Raw genomic sequence first — 16,733 nt, forward strand, 5'->3', positions numbered from 1 at the left:
TTCATAAGACTCATCAGTCGTTTCAATCAAACAATGACACTGCTAGGACTTTATCCCAAAACTTCATACAAGAGAGGAAAGTGATCATTTGTAGAAAAAAAGATTATTCTGTTCTTGAATATTTCAGTCATACCCTACCCTTTCTGATCCTATTTTGTGATTTTCTTGGCAAGGATACGAGAGTGGTTTGCCATTTTTTTTCTCCAGCTCATTTTCCAGATGAGAAATTGACCAAACAGGGTTCAGTGACTTTCCTAGTAAGTGTCTGAGATCAGACTTGAATTCATGAGGATGAAACTTCCTGATTCCAAGCTCAGAGTTCTATCCACCAAGCTGCCCTCAAACAGATTCATTTATCATAACAAAAAAATTGGAAACTACTATACATATCAAACAATTAGACAGTAGGATATATGGGAAAGCCAATATGAAAAGAATAATTAATAGAATCAGAACTATATATAATTTGATTATGATTGATTATAAGAAGCTGTATTCCCCTGATATTGGAAAAGCTTGAAGTCAAAGGAAGAAGATGAGGGCATAAGGTGAAATAGAAAGATAGTGTCACAACAAACATGAGCTTGGACAGACTTTGAGAGATTGTGGAAGAAAGAAGGAATAAATATGATATGTCTATAGAGTCATGAAGAGTTAGACACAATTGAATAACAGAACGAAAACTAGAGAGCAACAAGTTAGGGAAAAGGGGATAAGGGAAAAGATATGACAAAACAAATCAACCACGTGACAATACTTTACAATCTTTTGAGGCTGTGATTTTTCAATGTAGAAATCTCTCCATGTGGAAACTCCCTCCCTCTTCTGATGAAAATCAGCTGCTCATTTACAACTACATTCTTAGAGAATTAGGTGGGACACTGAGAAGATGTTAATTACTCTGGACATCCTAATTCCTGGGCTACACTTCTACACTTCTTTTTACACCAAACTGGGACAGTGAACCATGATTCCATTAGTATAGGAAATTCCCATATGGGAAAACTAGATCTACCAAGGCAGCTCAGTGTCTTTTCTGAAATTTAGAATCTAGGTGAGTAACTTGCCCAGGGTGTCAAAGGCAGATCTTGAATTCAGGTTTCTCTGGCTTCAAAACTAACTCTCTCTCCACTACACCACTGGCTTCCCTCTATTTACCATGATGTTGAGATAGAACCATAGAACAAGATCCCTTGTGATCATTCTATGCAGAGGCAGATAGTAATTTGCCTTCCAAATCTTTGTAGCCTATGAGATTTCTACCCACAATGTTCCATAGATTATCTACAGAGGATTTACAACACACCCATTCCTATTCCTTTAGAATCTCATGGATACAGAGCTTACTTTTGATTGATGAGTAAATCAAAGTGGAAATGCTGCCTTTATCTCCATACAGCAAATGTAGACAAAAGCCAAAGCTCTATGAGCATATTGGTGTGCATCCTCTATCAGGCATTTCAGATCCACACCCATCCCACTCCACACCCCTGAAATATTCTTTCAGGCCTCATTATACAGATTACCCTTCCCTGAAATTAAACTTTGCCAACTGTTACACCAACATTAAGATTCACACATAGAAACAATGAGTAGGAAATGAAGCTAATTAGGTCAAATTAAAAAGAGAATCATTTGGAAATAATTAACCCAATCCTTCAGAAAATCTCATGGGCTATATCTGACCTCTTGTCAAAGTTCATAAGAGTTGCAAGACTCAGCTTTTACCTCAACAATCTTTTCTCACTAAAGCCAATATGTGTCATTGGATGGGCAGCCCATTTAATCCAATAAAGATTCATTAAGCACCTACTATGCATGAAGCATTGTGTTTCAGCTAGTCTCTGTCTTGGAAATACAATGGTGATGTAAAATGACCTGACTGAGAATCAGACAAGGCACACACACTGGGAGACTGGGCAACTCCAGAGTACATCTGTGAAACACAGTAGGTAGCATGGTAGAGTGTGAGTCAGAAAGACATGAGATATAATTCTGCCTCTGTTATTGACTGACTGCATGATACTGCCCAGTCACTTAACCTCAGTTTCAGTCTTCTCATTTGTAAAATGTGAAATCTGTAAAATAGCACTTATCTCACAAGACTGTTGTAAGGATCAAACTAGATATCTGTAAAGCACTATACAAACTTTAGTGTTCCATAACTGTTAGTTGTATTATTATTATTATAAGACATGTAATAAAGAACAATGGAAAATAGATATTATGGGACTATATATTAGCAGCAAGAGTTTGATTATTGAAAACAGAAGAACTAGCATCTTAAATATAAATGCAATTACAACAGGAGGCAGACTAAACATGTAATAAGACTTGAGAAATCTTACCAACTGAGACTTGAGAAATCTTACCAACTGAACTTGGTAGTCACATACTCTGAATCTGAATCCCAATTCTGCCACTTATTCCTTTCATGTCTGGTTCTCAGTTTCCTCTGCCGAAAAATGATGAGGGTGGCCTAGACGGAAAAGTCCCTATAAGCTCTCTATCTGAGATCTTAATCACCCTTCTGGGCATAAATCTCTTCAAGGATGAGAAGTGGAAATTAAATACATTCCTCTGAGGTCTTTTCTAGCTTTATGATCTTCAGAAACATCTATGATCCCTTCAGAAAGCTGAGCAGTCAGTCGGGAAATGGCTGAGCAAATTATGACATATGAATGTAATGGAACACTACTGCACCATAAAAAATGACCAAGAGTCAATTCCAGAGAAACTTGGAAGATTTGTATGAACTGATGCAGAGTAAACTCCAAAATTTGGTCAGCCATTTTCCAATTGGCAGACATCTTAAATTCCAATTCTTCCACCACAAAACCAGTTGCTATAATTATTTTGTACACATAGGTCTTTTCTCTTTTTTTAATCTCTTTGGGATAGAGATCGAGTAGTGGTATTGCTGGGTCACAAGGTATACAGTTTTTTATCCCTATGGGACAGGGTCCAAATTGCTCCACCAAAAAGTGAAATGGTGTCCCAATTTCTCTACCTCTCCTCCAACATTAATTACTTTCCTCATCTGTCACATTAGTCAATCTTATAAGTGAGAAGTGGAACCTCAGAGTTGTTTTAATTTTCATTTCTCTAATCAATAGTGATTTAGAACATTTTTTTCATATGACTATAGATAGCTTTGATTTTTTCATTTGAAAACTGTTCATAGATTTTGACCATTTATCACTTGGGGAATGAATTGCATTGATCCTGTTATCTATATACTTGAGAAATGAGGCCTTTATCAGAGGAACATGCTGTAAATTTTTTTCTTCGTTTTCTGCTTTCATTATAATCTTGGCTGCAGTGGTTTTGTTTGTGTGGTTTTTTTTTCAAATTTAATGCAATGAAAATTATCCATTTTATATCCTCTAATGCTATCTCTTCTTTGGTTATAAACTCTTCCCTTATCCATAAATATGACAGGTAAATAATTTCATGCCTCCCTAATTGTTTATGGTTTCACATTTTATGTCTAAATCCACTCATCATCATCATCTTTTTCTTCTTCTTTTTCTTCTTCTTCTTCTTTTTCTTCTTCTTCTTCTTCTTCTTCTTCTTCTTCTTCTTCTTCTTCTTCTTCTTCTTCTTCTTCTTCTTCTTCTTCTTCTTCGTCTTCTTCTCTCTGTGTCTATCTTTCTGTCTCTGTCTCTCTGTCTCTTTATGTGCCTCTTTTTCTCTGTATGTCTGTCTCTCTATCTCTATCTTTGTCTCTGTCTCTCCATCTCTTTGTATGTGTCTCTCTTTCTCTGGCTCTGGCTCTGACTCTCTGTCTTTCTCTGTTTCTCACTCTCTTTTTCTCCTCTTTCCTCCCATCGCCCTTTCTTTCATCCTGTCCCTCCTCAAAAGTGTTTTGCTTCTGACTTCCCCAATCTTCCCTCTTCTTTATCCACTCCTTCTTCTCATTTCTCTCCTCCTATTTTCTCATATATTTCTATACACAACCAAGTGTGAATGTTAATCCCTCCTTGAATCAATTCTGTTAAGAGTACAGTTCAAATGTTTCCCACCTTCCTTCCTTTCTATGTTCCATGTTCTCTAATGTTGAAAGTTCTTTCATGCCTCTTTGTAAGTACTATTTTGTCCATTTAACAGAGGAAACAGGGGCTCAGGGAAACTAAGTGATCTACCCAGGAATACAGAAAATGGCATTCTGTGGCACATGATTCAAAATGAAGTCTCTTGAATCCTGCTTCATCGCACCACGCATATTCTAGGTGGCCCGCTTACATCCCAGGACCCCTCCTTGTCAATTCACTGTTGCTCAGGCCATACCTGGGGTCAAATGGCTCCTGAGAAAGGCCATGCAGATACATCGGCTTCCCTCCCATAGATAGGGAACCCAGGCTATCTTTACAGCCCCCAAAGCCAATAAACACTTGAGTTGTATTAAGAAAAGCATCACATCTATGTTTGGGGAGTAAGCTATCCATTACAGGATAAGCTTATTAGGTTCTAAACTTATCATCATGCTACTAATTCAACCCTTGATTGATTCTACCCTCTATTTGGAGAGCAGAAGGTACAACTCTGAACTCCTCCCAATGCCTTCCTTTATAGAGGGCAGAAACCAGACTCAGATCACTCCATCTTGTATCTGCTACTTTACCTGGTTTCAGTCATGGAACAAAATACCCCTGCGTATCCCCAGGTGTTCCATCTGTCTACCTCCTGTTTCCCTTTGTAAGTTGTCTCCCACCTTACGTTGTAAACTCATTGACAAAGGGAGGGATTGTCTTTTTATTCATTTTATCCACTGAGCTTAGCACAGTACCTGGCACAATCTAAGCACTTAATAAATGTTTATTGGATTGAATTGGATTAGTTAGGGAGGAGGTAGCCCCACTGTGCTCTACTCAGATTAGATTGTGCTAAGAATATTGTATTCAGTTCAAGGCTGCACATTTTAGGGACAGCATTGATAAATGGGGCAGGGTCCAGTGTGCCCAACACTACATGATGTATAAGAATCAGTAGAAGGAACTGGAGAGCACTATGCCTGGAAAAGAGAAGACTTAGGGGTGACACAATAACTGTCCTAATATTTGAAGGACTAGCAGGCAGAAGAAGGATTTGATTAGATTAGTCTCAGGAGAAAGAACTAGTTAAAAGTTGAAGGAAGATAAATTTGGTCTTGGTGTAAATGTAATAAAGACACTGACCAACAAAGGTCAAGTCCTAACACTAATAATGAATTAATGAGGTACTGACATTAGGCCTGCACCTCAAATCAAAGTAACCCAAGTGGCAGAGCAAAGATCCCCCACGGCCCCTTCACACGCAGAGATTCTGAAATTCAAATCTGATTCCAGAACTTTGTCCATTATTCACAATGGTTCTTTTTATTATTCTCCCAAGGTTCCCTGGGTCTTGGTTAATAACTTGTTTGGATCAAACAGCCAAGGATTTATCTAAACCCTTCTTTAACCTATTTGTATTTCCTGCTTGTTTCAGTTCTCAGGGTAACAGGTTTCAAGGGCTCATCCCACACCATGTAGAATAAGTTTTCCTTTTATTTGTCTGCCTACATACTGGATTTATTCTCTTCTAGGAATCCAGGATTTTGAGTCAGCATGTCAATCCTTCACACAGCTTACCCTCTATGGAACACTTTTCATGCTCATGGGCTCATCTGATCCTCCCAGTCACCCCTTAAGGGAAAGGGAGACAGGATTAAACCTACTTCTTGTCAGATAAGAAAACTGAGGCCTGGGGTAGTTAGATTTGCCTAAAATCATATCACAAGTTGGTGATAGAGAGGAAATAGATCCCCAGACTACTACTTTCTTTGCTAATTCCATAAGCTGCCTTAAGCGAGGGAACAATTCTCATTTCCTTCTTTTTCAATTTCTTCCTGATTCTATATATGGTAATGCTGAGCTCAGCTCTTAAACAAAATACATATTTTATTGATTCACTTTCTAAATATATGTCATTTTGAAATAACATACCTCCCCCCCCAAAAATCTCTTGTTAATAAATAAATAAATGAACAAATAAGCAAACAAACAAATAAATAAAGTAAAAAGCTCATTACAAAAGCCTTTAGTTTTCCAGACTAAAAACTCCTGTGTGAACCAGGGAAATCATTCACCCTCCCTGGACTGGGGTTGATCTGGGAGATCAAAACTAAATTTTACTATTTCACAGCTGCCACCAATTCCTTCCAGTTCGGCCTTCTGGGACCAAACAAATTAAGCCTCTCTTCCACATGAAATATGAAAGAGATCTCTAGGGTTCCTTCCACATCTAAATCTATCATTGTCTCATCTTAGTTTTTCTAAATTCACCCTCAATGAGTTCCTAGATTACCATTTACTATTTCTTCCCCCTTTAAGCCCCATCATCACCCACAGATGCCACAACTCTGCCTCTGAAGACAAAGAAGGCAGTGGCAAAGCCTCCTAGGCAGTGTCCTCCACCCAAGAACTGTCTCCTTCCATGCAGGCTTGACTGACTAAAAGAAATCCAGGCCATGCTGAGGAAATTAAGCAACGAGCTGAATCACACTCCACCGCCTTCTTCTCTGAGTTATTGTTCAGTTGCCATGGGAAACCGTTATGGGGGTTGTTTGCTGGAGGCAACAGTTTGTGGTCTCTGTGCCAGTACAAAGGGGAGCAATTAGGAGAAGGTGGAGATGAGGGTAATGCAAGGGAGGACTGAGTGGGCAGAATCTGAAAGTAGTGTAAATGAAAAGCTGGGGGCCTGGAGATTGTGGGCAGTGAGGTGACCTTGGACAGCTCCCTTATCTTGTCTAGAACTTCATTTTCTCACCAGCAAAATGAGGGTGAGAAGTAGCCTGGCATAGTACAGAACCAGCCTCAAAGCCAAAGAAGGTCCAGGTTCAAATTCAGCTTCTGACACTTACCGGCTTTATAATTTGGCCAAGTCCCTTAACCTCTCAAGTTTAACAAGTTATTGATAGGTTGTTGATCTGCATGGATCTTGGGACTTTCCACACTTTCCCTATTTGGATGAAATCACAAATGTGAAAAAAAAAAAATAACAATAACAACTCCACCTTTAGAAGGCTTAGATAGGATGGTTTCTTAGGTTTCTTCCAGCTCAAGGGTCTATTTATTTCCTTTGATCCTATTAATTGCTACTGAACACAGCTAAAGGGAATTCCAAAAACAATTTAATTAGGTCTGCTACAAGTTCATATTATCTGATCTGATCTAACTCTAAATCTAAATCTGATTTTAAAAAAGCAAGTTTGGAATAAGAAAGACCTATTTTCAAATCCTGCCTCAGACATTTACCAGCTGTGTGACCCTGGGAAAGTCACTTTAACTCCACCTGCCTCAGTTTCCTCAACTGTAAAATATGGACCATAATGGCACTTATTTCTCAAAGTTGGGTATGAGGATAAAATTAGATAATCTATTAGATAAAATTAGGTATATAGTAGATAAAATATGTATTAGATAAAAATTAGATAAATTCCAGACCCAACCCTCTCACTTTAATAATAGCAAACATTAATAAAATGTTTTGAAGATTTCAAAGCACTCTAGATATATCAATTCATTTGATCTCCCTTGATCTCTTTGGGTCTTAATTCCTTCATCTGTAAAATGTAGTGGTCGGACAAGATGATATTTAAGGTCTCTGCTGTCTCTAAATCTGTATTCTATGCTTCTGTGGCTTAGAATCAGGGAGATCTGCCTCTAAAATTTACTGGCAGTGTAATCATGAAAAAGCCATTTTACTGTACTCAGCCTCAGTTTCCTCATCTGTAAAATGAATTTCATCATAGCACCTACTTCTCAGAGTTGTCATGAAGATCAAATAAATTAATGTTTGTAAAGTTACTTACCAATTACATAAAAACTTTAAACATCATGTGAATGTTAGCTAGTATTATTACTAGCATTATTATCACTCAAAATTACAGTTATAGTAGGTGACAGAGCCAAGATTGGATCCAGATCCTCTGCTTTTTTCATTGTAACATGATGTCTTTATTCTATCCCCCAAGGCCACATTATCTTTCAAAAGATTTTAGGACTAAAAGGAATCTTTACAATCATGTTATTCAACCCCCTCATTTTACATCTAGAAAAACTAAGGCCAAGAAAAGAGTGATTCATCCAAGGTGACACAGTGAGTTAAGAGCAAAAGCATAATTGAAACCTATCTTCTGTCTCCAAATCGCATGTTCTTTCTACCACACCTTGCTGCCTCTTCCCCCAGCTATTTCCTCTCCCTGAAATGCCTTGATTTCCTTCAAGATTGAGTTCAAATGTTTCCTCTAGGAGAGCAGCCCAGTTGCTAAAGCCTTCCACCATAAGGTTACAGTTTCTTCTACTTTAAATAAATAACTTCTGTTGTCTCCCTCGATGTAAGTTCCCAGAAGGCAGGGACTTGTTTTTTGCCTTTCTTTGTATCCCTATCCTTGATCTAATTTGTATTTATTCCTTGAGGCTTATGTCAACTTCCAATTTAAAAATCGTGGTGTTTCCTAGGCTCTAGTGACCTTGTCTTCAGTCTAACCTCAATAAATCCAAATCCTACCACTTACTGAGCAAATCATATAACTCTTCTTGGTTCTTAGTGTCTAGCCATCGTGGCCATCATCTCCTTCCAGAGAGAGACAGTCCTCCATCTTCAGATCTATTCCCCATTCCTGGACATACTAAGTCCTTAATAAATACTTGTTCATTGACCTATAAAATGAAAGGGATGGGCTATATAACATTAAGGATCTTTCTGGCTCTAAATATATTATCCCTTTGAACTAAGTGCCACATGAGGTCTGATGAAGAAGGTCATTGCTGACCGGAGGGAACCATTATCAGGGGCCATTATCAGGGACCTTAAAACTGCTTAACCCAGAATGGGCCATGGGACAATGGCATTCACTGAGGACTAAAATGAGAAGATTGGACTCGATGACTTCAGAAGTGCCTTCCAGCTATAGATTCATGATCCAGTGATTCTAAGTCACCAGATCTCTCTGGGTCTCAATTCCCTCATCTATAAAGTGAGGTCTGAGATCTCTTCCTTCTGTCTCTAGAGCTATGATCCTAGAATCCAGATCCTCTCCCTGCAGCACACATAGGGGGCCTCACAATCTGCATATTTCATTGCACAGTTGAAGATTTTGGGGGCAGTAATTTGAGCAGATTCACATAAAATGCTGCTTCAGCTGCTGCCCATTTTGGCTAATGCTTACAGTGGCTGCTTGATTGAGGCATAAGTTAATGCTGATTATGCCACATAATGTATATTATATTCCAATACCCAATTAGCCCAGTCAAGGATGGTGCCCTTTCCATCAGAAACACGCTTTCCCCCCCCCAGTCACAGCCCATGTACTGTTTGTCAATAGAGAGTCCCTGCACAAAAAGCTCCCTGGTAGTTACTGCCAGCTACCTCACCACAGTGAGCCCTTCTCTAAGAACAAAGAGATCTCAAGATCCCCAAGTCCTCTTGCCACAAAAGCTCACAAAGTACTTTTTCTGCATTGGCCCCCTGGGATGTAGTCTTTACACTCACTCACACCCCCTATGCCAAGTCCCGGGAGGAATTTTTCTCTTCATTTACAGATGAGGAAACTCAGCTCTACAAATTACCCAAGAGGAGGTAGGATTGAAGGCCAAGTTTTCTTGACTTCATATCCAATATCCAGTCCATTACACCATACTGCCTCTAGTGAACCGCCTGAGTATTTGAAACTATGCCAAAATCAACAATCATAATCAATGACGGGCATTTATCAGACACCAGATGTGTATGGAGCATCAACGTTTTTTGATGTTTAGTTGATCAGTCATGTCCATCTCATAGTAAACTTATCTGGGATTCTCTTGATGAAGATACTGAAATGCTTTGCCATTTCCTTTTCAAGCTCATTTTATTGATGAGCAAACTGAGGTAAAGAGGGTTAAGTGACTTGCCCAGAGTCACACAACTAGTAAGTCTCTAGTAAATCACAAAAATGAATCTTCCTGACTCCAGGCCTAGTACTCTATCCACTAGCCACCCAGCTGCTCTGCAAATAAATATACCCAAATTGACCTATTGGCCACTTCCAAAAACATATGTCTCATTCCACACCCATAGTTATCTATATGCTAAACCTATAGTCTATAGTCTCTGCTCAGACAAGAGGGGAAAGGCACGCTTCACTTTCACTGCCAGAGTCCTAAGAAGTCATGATTTCCACCATCATTATCAACTACTTCATAAGTGCCTATTGTGAGCCAAATACAACCCACCTTCCCAGATTTCCGCAAATTTCTCCCCTTCATGCAGTGCATATTCTATCCAAGATGGCCTACATACTAGAACACACCATCTGCCACTTTCATGCCTTTGCACAGGTAGTCCCCCATGCCTAACATGTTTCCCCCTCTCACCTCCTCCTATCTTTAGTTTCCTTTAAAGCTCAGCTACATGAAACACCCCACATGAAGCTTTTCCTGATTCTTCTTCCCCTCTGAGCTATACAATAATAGCAACAATAATGACAATGATAATAGTAATAATGACATTTATATGGCACTTTAAGGCTTACAGTGTACTTTACAAATATTATATCATTTTTTCTCATAACCCTGGAAGGTAAGTACTGTTATTAACCCCATTTTACACATAAGAACACTGAGACAGAGGCTAAGTGACTTCCCAAGGTCACAGAGATAGCGTGTCTGAGGTTAGATTTGAACTCAGGTTTTCTAACTCCAGGTCCAGTGCGCTATCTATTGAGCCACTTAGATGTCTCTCCTTACTTCTCCTTTGTAGATATTTTGATCTACTTAACTGTGTTTATACTCTATCTTCCAGCAGATCATAAGGGCAAGAATTATTTCATTCGCTTCTTTCTGTCCCTGGAACCTAGCATGTAGTATGCATTTAATAAATGCTGACAGAATTTAATTGTTGGACACGACCACTTTTCAAAAGATCATAGAATTAAAGGTGGACATGGCCTTAATCATGTAACTCAACCCCCCATTTTACAGATGAGAAAACTGATTTGACCAAGATTAAGCAGAATGTCCAAAATTCAAACCTGGATCTTCTGCCTCCAAGCTTAGTGTTCTTTTCTCTTAGAATCAGAGGAAATAAGAATGAAAGGAATCAGCTAATCCAATTTTCTCATGCTACAAAGAAATAACCTGAGGCAACACAACTAGATGACGATTCATTTTCGGCTACTCAATGGGTATTGTTAATCTGCATTAGGTATAAGTGTCTTGTACAAAGTGACTGTCCTTCATAGTTGTCTCCCCTATAATAAGTACAGTGCTTGCAATAATGATACTTAATAAATAAATATAGCAATAATATAATAATACTTCATAAATACTTATTTGTTGTTGCTTAGCTGTGTCCAACTCTTTGTGGTCCATTGGCAAAGATACTGAAATAGTTTTCTGTTTACTTCTCCAGCTTGTTTTATGATAAGGAGACTGAAGTAAATAGGTGCTAAGTGACTTTCCTGAAGTCGCATAATTAGCAAGTGTCTGAGGGCAGATTTGAATTCAGGTCTTCCTGACTGCAGGACACTGTGTCACCAAGCTGCCCAAATATTTATTTGCTTATTATTTATTGACTAAATGACTCATTTAAATCACCCAGACTATAAGCCTCAGTTCCAGTGCCCTCACCATCCTCTAGCACCACTAGAAGATGGCTAATTGGCTCAATTTCATGATGAAGAAGTAAAGGTTTGCACAATGAACGGGAGCATAAAAAGACTTGGGAGGGAACATGCTAAGATGCTGAATGAGAGCCCAAATTAAGCAACTGTAAAGATAAAGGCGGGCTCTAATCCTCATTTCTGGGGGCTCATTAAGTATCTAATGGCACCCCACACCCAATGGTATCACACAACTTAATCTAAGCTTTGAAAGAAAAATCCTTCATGCCCTCCTTCTCCCAGCAGCTAAACATCCTTCAAATGTCTCATTCTAAGTGACTCACAGGTTATCCTCTGGTGTTCATTACTAAATAATCAATCAGTTGAAATAATTGGCAATAAAAAGATTTTAACATCCACCACCACCCCAAAACAAAACTTCTTCCCTCTTCTAAATTTCCTTATTAATGTTGAGGGCAGCACCAGCCTTCCACTCACTCAGACTAGTAACACCAGTGTTATCTTCACTCTTTATGATCATTTACCCCATATATCCAACCTATTGTTAAGTCATTTGCTTTCTACCTTCATGTGGTAGATAAGGCTTAAAGCTTGAAGGAAAAACTTTCTAACAATTACACTTACCCAGAGATGGCATGGACTGCCTTAGAAGTCACTGGGCACCCCATCCCTAATCTCCAAGCAAAATGGCTTTTATTATCTTCTTTCTTTTCCTTTTTTTGCTGAGGCAATTGGGGTTAAGTAACTTGCCCAGGATCACACAGCTAGGAAGTGTTAAGAGTCTGAGATCAGATTTGAACTCAGGTCCTCTTAACTTCAGGGCTAGTGCTCGATCCACGCAACACCTAGCTGCCCCTTTATTATCTCTCATTAGCTATGTTATAATGTAGTATGTATGTAAATGTAGTCATTTATTAGCTATGTGGTAAAGGTGATTCTTATGTCAGTACAGATTGAACTAGATACCCTCAAAGTCCTGTTGAAATTCTGAGATTCTGCAATAGAAATGATGTTCTGATGATAGAAATGAGGTCTTCTGATGACTCCAGTAAATACCTCTGCTAAGCTCCTTGAAGGTAGAAAAGGCCTTGCTTTTGAATTTCCTTCGCTAGCCCACTAATTAATGTCTGCTCATTAATTGACTGACTTGGATCCTGTATGGGTTGTTGTTTAGCTTTTATTTCTCAAAAAGGACCATGGCATCAGGAAGATGATGTCATGACATGCAAGTGAATTGGATTTAAGTGAGGGAGGGTAGAGCAAGGTCACCTGCCTCACTTTCCCCTCTAGAACCATCTGGGTCCAGAGACAAAATCAGGATGACTGGAGATGGCCCTGGATGAAGTGGGACACTATGGCCTTTTTAAGCTAAGGTCTTTCCCAAGTTTCAATTTGATTACAATTAATGGCTCACTGACTAATGAAAAGCATTCCTCCTTGCTTGGGGTGTCAATTTCAGCAGCAAGCATTTGGGAAATAGTTAAACCACCTCACTTTCCTTTCCTGCCTATAAGCATTAAGTAAAGAGGAAGCAAAGAAAAAGTAAAAGAGATTCTTCCATTGGTCCCAAGGAGTGGGGAATTGCTGGTGCCCCTTGACTTTGCCACAGTGATGATGTTTCGGAGACTCAAAAGACCAAATTGCTTTCTGATTCAATTATTGTTTGTAACTAAGTGCTTAGAGAATTGGTGCACTGCACTGGGTGAGCCCAGATGCTTGCATATGGCTCCCTACAAAGAGTCATGCTGGAACTAAGTCTTTAAATGGAACCAGAAATTCAGCAAGTTGATGGTAAGGAAGGAGAGCATACCAAGTATGGGGCACAACCAAGGCAAAGGCTTGGAGCAGGAATATGGTATCTGTGAAAGGAATACCAAAACCGGGTCACAGAGTATGTGGAACAGAGTACTGTGTTAAAAGACTGAAATGGGGCAGCTACATGGTGCAGTGGATAGAGCACCAGCCCTGAAGTCAGGAGAACCTGAGTTCAAATCTGGTCTCAGGCACTTAATACTTCCTACATGTGGAACCCTGGACAATTCACTTAACCCCAAATGCCTCAGGGGGAAAAAAAGGATGGAAATGATAAGATGGAGCTAAATTGAGAAGAACTTTCTTTAAATGATAAACAGAGAAATTTCTATTTGATCCTACACTTGAGTTTATTAGAAGAGCGGGAGGGGCTGAGGAAGTGGAGCACAGTGCACAGACCTCCATTTTAGGTAACTGGAAGTGGGTGAGATCTTAGTGACTGGTAACAGGGAAAGGGGAAGCATAAGATAATTCAAGAGCTATTTCTTAAAAGCAACTGAAAATTTTATAAATCATTATATCATATCAGGAAAAGACTTTAAGAAGCTATCCAATATATCTCCTTCCAGGGGATGAGTCAACATCTGAATCACAAGAGACACTTTATAAAGAACAGAATTTTTGAATTTGAATCCTGACACTCTCCCTTTCTAACTTGGTGACATCAAACAAGTTAATTCACTTCTCAAAACCTGTTTTCTATCAGTAAAATGGATACAGTAAAACATGCACTGTGTGCTCCACAGGTTGGTAAGTTGTAGTATCTATGGTAAACACACAAACGAATTAAGAGAGAGACAAAGAGTGCTCAATGAGTGTAAGGAGTGTTTCATTTTTCTCCGTGTATCCCATCTTCTAGCATAGTTTCTGGCATACATTTGGCACTTAAATGCCTGCCTTTGATCTATGGTTATGGAGATCAAATGAGACATTGCCAGTAAAGTCTATATAACCATGAGGCGTTATGTAAGCATGCAATCTGTGACCAAGCACCTGAAAGTTTTCGATTTACAATAACAAGGTTCAACCTTGAGGGCTGCAGCCAAAGATTGCAGAGAGTTGGTTCGTTATGCTCCATCCTGCAGGATATACCTCAAAATCTCCAGACAGCTTTCTCATTATTCAGATCCTTGTTTTCACATATGTGGATATGTGGAAGACTAAAAAGTCTTCAGGGTAATAGGATATATGAGGATAATAGGGTATATGAGGCAATCTCACAAAAATATGCAAAGGACTGAAGAGAATCTTTAAATATTACAAACAATATCCTCCCCCAAAAAGGAAATTAAAATCAACTATAAATAACCAATAAATTCTCATCTTTTCCCTAGTGGGTTTCACTTTCCCCAGGGACCCATGCAATCCCCCAGACACATAGTGCCAAAGAAAAATTATCATCTTGGGAATTTTAGGGAGTGAACTCACCACCATCTGCAACAACCGATTCCACTTTTACAGAACTTTTATTTTAGGGGACTTTTTATTTCCATCAAGTCCAAATCGATTTTTCTGAAGCTTCCATTCACCGCTCCTAGTCCTGCTTTCTGGGATCAGGTAGAAGAAGGCCAATCTCCTCATCATGTCACTTCTGCTTCTTAACCATGGTAGCCATTAGTCAAGTCATCTCTTTCCCAGTTCCTTTAATTGAGCACCATATAGCACCATACGCCATCTGAGCTGCCCTCCTCTAGACTCACTATCAGTTACCAATGTCCTTCTAAAAACACCACACTCAAAGCTGAATAAAATACCCTAGATATGATCTGGCCAGGATACAGTAGAACAGAACTATGACTTTCCCAGTTCCAAACACCATGCTCGAGGAAGGAGAATCTGGTGAGTCTAATGGAAGAGTTACCCAATAACTTTAGGATGCCAGAGCAAAATTCCTCTTGGACAAAATGCATCTCCTTTCTCTTTAATAATAATAATAAGCAATAGTAGTATTTATATAGCCCTTTCCAATTATTATTAGTAGTAGTAGTAGTAGTATACCCACTTTAAAGATGATCAAGGATAAATAACTTGTCTGGGATCACACCACTAGTGAGCATCTGAGGCAGGATCTGAATTCTATCTTCCTGACTCTCAGCCAAGCATGTTATCCACTGGGACACCTAGTTGCCTCTCAAGAACGATTGTAGAATAGATAAGTAAAATGAGATAAACAGTGGGCTTGTAGTTAGACTATTTGGATTGGAGAGCTGGTCCCAATACTTGTATCTGGGTGTCCTGTAGGAGAGTCAATTTATTTCTTGGAGAGTCTGTTTCCTCCTCTGTAAAATGGGAATGGTATCCCTGAATGACCTAGCTTATAGGGAAGTTGTGAAAAATGTGTTTTGCAAACCTTTTAAAATGCAATGTGAGTTACTATTCCTGCTGAGTCTCACAATCTCCCTGTGAGTTAGGAAATGCAAATATTACTGTCCCCATTTGACAGTGAGGGAAACTAAGAATCAAAGAAATTAAATACTTTGACCGTTGACAGACCTGAAGCACAGAGGTGCCAGTATTCAAATCCAAGGCTTGTAACAGCAAGTCCAGAGCTCTTTCCAATCTACCTTGTTACAGGAGACCGAAAAGATAGTTAAATATAGAGAAAGAGATCACACAGCCCTGTTTAATTATAACTGACATATCTGGTCAGATTCCCCCAAAGAGAAAAGGAACATGTAGCTAGATACACCTAGAATGACTGATGAAAATGAAAGAAATTTGTAAAGACCGGAGACCAAGGTAATTTTACTAATTTCACCAATGTTTATCCTTATCTAGGCTTATTCATGAATGGATTCCTTGACATGATACATTTATAAAAAGTCTCCCTCATCCTTCTGAGCTTAAAACAATGTGGGTCCTAACAGTGCCAAATAACTTGGATGCAGGCTTCAGTTCTGAGAAAACTATTTCTCCTGAAACATTGTCCTGCCTTGCCTCCCAGGATTGAAATTTGGCTAATTGAAACCTAGAATAGTAGTGAGGTATATGGGATTTTCAATTTCTTCCAAGTCAGTTTGGATAATATTAATAAATCCCATAATGAGATCAAATGATTATGGAATTCTGTCCCTGGAATTGTTTGAAATCCCAGACCAAAGGAACACACCATCTAAGAGCATTTGTACACACACACACACACACACACACACACACACACACACACACCATTGTCACACTCCAGCACTTTATGATTTTATCACCGTGGATATTCCTTCCAAAGATGTAGATGGCAGTCTGTCCATGCCTTCCCATTCATTATTACTCTTCTCCACATCTTCCCATAAGTTCACAG

General features: G+C 39.0%; 1 protein-coding gene and 1 long non-coding RNA gene across 3 annotated transcripts in view; both read right to left on the reverse strand.

Moving 5' to 3' along the window:
- Positions 1 to 3,574, reverse strand: part of LOC116420818 — a 57,583-nt gene extending 54,009 nt beyond the window's left edge. The window contains exon 1 of one of the 2 annotated variants that reach the window (XR_004231269.1): positions 2,373 to 3,574. This is a non-coding gene — a long non-coding RNA (uncharacterized LOC116420818). Of the gene's footprint in view, positions 1 to 2,348 lie in introns of both variants that reach the window. The other variant, XR_004231268.1, reaches the window with a different exon arrangement.
- TMEM132B (transmembrane protein 132B) overlaps positions 1 to 16,733 on the reverse strand; it is a 640,218-nt gene that overhangs the window by 354,055 nt on the left and 269,430 nt on the right. The gene's annotated exons all lie outside the window — the stretch shown is intronic.

This window comes from Sarcophilus harrisii, chromosome 1 (genome assembly GCF_902635505.1).
Source record: "Sarcophilus harrisii chromosome 1, mSarHar1.11, whole genome shotgun sequence".
Lineage (NCBI taxonomy): Eukaryota > Metazoa > Chordata > Mammalia > Dasyuromorphia > Dasyuridae > Sarcophilus > Sarcophilus harrisii.